We start from the raw sequence: 3,314 nt of genomic DNA on the forward strand, positions 1-3,314 counted from the left end.
TCATAAACCATGCATTTTAGGTTCACCAATACCTCTTGACATGAGTAAAAGAGACCCATAATTATCGAGATTCTCCGTTGAGGAGAGATCATAAGTCAAGGAGGGTAGTAACACTCTGTTTTAAAAAGGCAGCGCCTTAAAAATGGAGGGTTATCAAGCTCATGTCAAGAGCGTATTCATTCCATAAAATAAACTAATTAAATATTCATTTTTAGAAAGTGGCTGGTCATCTCTCTGTCCTCACACGCTGTCGCCACCGGCCCGAAACGGGCTTTCGGCATTCGCGAAGGATGGTTGGACTCGTTTATTTGTTTAAAAAATGTGGATTGCTAGAATGACGTATTCTCAAACTGAGACCTTGTCAAACGAGCAATTTTATTAAATGATTCACCAATCCATATTAATCCCAAGCGGGACCCTCCATGGATTAGTGGTTTTCGCAAAAGGAGGGTTCGTGGAGTCGCCACCAATGTTTTACTCAAAACATTGGAAAAAGGGATAAGGCAATTGATTTTATAAATCAACTTTGGCCATTACAACCAGAGTTGGGTAAGGGAGTCGGTTACACGTGGGGAAGGTGTTAGCACCCCACAGCGCCCCTTTCGGGTTCCCTATGACAGATTATTTCTAAAATAACAGTAAAATTACTAAATTACCCCTATTTATTATAAGCAATTATAAATTGACTATCTACATGATGACAGTTTAAATATGCACACAGAAAGCAGTAAAAGGAAGGATTTAAGAAGAAACCTCTTGAAGCGTGCTTTTATATATTGAGTAAAACTGGGAAGCTTTTTGGCGTTCCCTCGCTCTACAAGCTCGCTCGCTCCTTCCTAAAAACTTTGGACTATGGAAATCCGGAGGATTTCCCTTCGACTAGGTTCGAATCTCCAAGCTAAGTGCTCGGAATTCCAGAACTTCGTCGGATCGACTCCCAGAGAGATTTCTAGGGCAGAACACTGCTCAAAAACCCCAGAATACTCAAGGAGGGAGTCAAAACTGAGTGAAAAAGTGTGGAGGAACGTCCAAATGACGTCCTATATATAGGAGTGAGGCGCAATACGGCCTCTGACATCAATACGGCCCGTACCAAAATTTTGAACTACGGTACGGCCGTATTGAATTTGGTACGGCCGTACTGAAGTTCAAAAACTTCAATACGGCCATATTGAGTTCAGTACGGCCGTATTGTAGTTCAAAATGTTCAGTACGGCCGTACTGAACCTCTAGGAGGCCGTATTGATCTTCAATCCTCCCACATTCTTATTTTAAGCTACTCTAAGACCTCTAAACCTACAGACAATCATCCTAAAGTCTTCCAGGGTCTTCGAGTCTTATTTCCGACCCGGACAATTTTAGGGGTCTACAGCTGCCCCCCCCCTTTACTTGGTCAAACGGCCTTTTAGTTTACCGGTTGACAAGTAAAGGAGTTGACCCAATTGTCCGGGTGATGTGCCAACCTTCTGACTTGTAGCGTCTTCCGGTGGAAAATTGGTTGAGTAGCCTCTCCAGGTTAGCCTCGCTAGACGCCCTAGCTGGAAGCTGTGAGTACAACTTCACTCGCTGCCCGAGTCGGAAGTTGCGTACCTCCGTGCTTTCTGAACACTTTGGTACTGAGTTTGCCCTCTCCAGGGTGAGTACCGTCTCTCCAGATACAACTTTACTCGCCGCCCGAGCCGAAAGTTGCATACCTCCGTGCTTTCTGAACACTTTGGTACTGAGTTTGCCCTCTCCAGGGTGAGTACCGTCTCTCCAGATACAACTTTACTCGCCGCCCGAGCCGAAAGTTGCATACCTCCGTGCTTTCTGAACACTTCGGTACTGAGTTTGCCCTCTCCAGGGTAGCTTCACTAGACGCCCTAGCCGGAAGCTGTGAGTACTGTCTCTCCAGATACAACTTTACTCGCCGCCCGAGCCGAAAGTTGCATACCTCCGTGCTTTCTGAACACTTCGGTACTAAGTTTGCCCTCTCCAGGGTAGCTTCACTAGACGCCCTAGCCGGAAGCTGTGAGTACTGTCTCTCCAGATACAACTTTACTCGCCGCCCGAGCCGAAAGTTGCATACCTCCGTGCTTTCTGAACACTTCGGTACTGAGTTTGCCCTCTCCAGGGTCTGCCTCCGTGTTTCTGATCACTTTGGCATGGCGAGTTTGCCCTCTCCAGGGTCTGCCTCCGTGTTTCTGATCACTTCGGCATGGCGAGTTTGCCCTCTCCAGGGTCTGCCTCCGTGTTTCTGATCACTTCGGCATGGCGAGTTTGCCCTCTCCAGGGATCTGTGATTGATTTGTCTCCACAGTCCACGATGCTGTTTCGACGGTTTGATTTTGATTTTGATGCCGCTGAGGGCTGGATAACGCAGGGATCCGTCTCGGGGATGTGCAGTTACTCATAGGTTCTTGTGTCCCAACTTTGCATTGTATGGTTGGTGCCCATTGAGGAATTTCTGTTTCCTTGGGGTGTAGACACAAAGATGCTCTTTTTGAAATGAGCGATGCCTTATGTTTGGCTGACGTCCTGTCGACGTTGGTGGAGTATCCCGGTTATCCTTATTCGGGTGACTCTTTTTGACTTTTCTGGTTTTGTAGCCTCTGTGTAGGCTGTTATCCGCTAGGGATGTTGACATGTTGATTTTTTGACTGGCCTCTTCTGTTAGGCAGATAGTCTTGATGTTCGATGTTTTGGCGGGATGCCAAATTCCGCTTGGGGAATTTTATTAATCTTTTTGATTTTCTTCCCCTTTTGTGGGGATGCCTCTTGGATAGGCGATCATCCATTGGGGATTGATGTTGATTGGCCTCTTTTGTTAGGCAGATCATCTTGACGTTCATTTGTTAGGCTGAGAGCCAAATTCCACTTGGGGAATAGTTTATTGGTCTTCCTTTTGAAGAGATGCCTCTTTAGTAGGCGATTGGGGATTTGAAGTTTTTATTCATCCCAGAGTATTATTTAGAAAGCCTCTTCAGGCTTAGCTTCACTCATCGCTTTTGAGTTGGAAAGCTATCCTCCATTGGGGAAGTTTAAAGTCCTTAGACATTTTTCTTGGATGATCAGGCCTCCTTTGGGGATTTCGCTGATCGCATTCTGATAGCTTTCACTGGGGAATTTGGCCCGTGAGTGTAAGCTTGAGATATCTCTGGGGAATCGAGCCTTTCTAGGCTCAACTATTCTGAAGGAAGAGTATTGTTTTTGCGAGCCTCTCCAGGCTCAATTATTCTGAGGGAGTATTCTTTCTGCGAGCCTCTCCAGGCTCAATTATTCTGAAGGGAGTATTCTTTCTGCGAGCCTCTCCAGGCTCAATTATTCTGAAGGGA

Source organism: Cajanus cajan, chromosome 10, assembly GCF_000230855.2.
Source record: "Cajanus cajan strain Asha chromosome 10, NIPB_CcT2T_4, whole genome shotgun sequence".
In the NCBI taxonomy this organism is placed as follows: Eukaryota; Viridiplantae; Streptophyta; class Magnoliopsida; order Fabales; family Fabaceae; genus Cajanus; species Cajanus cajan.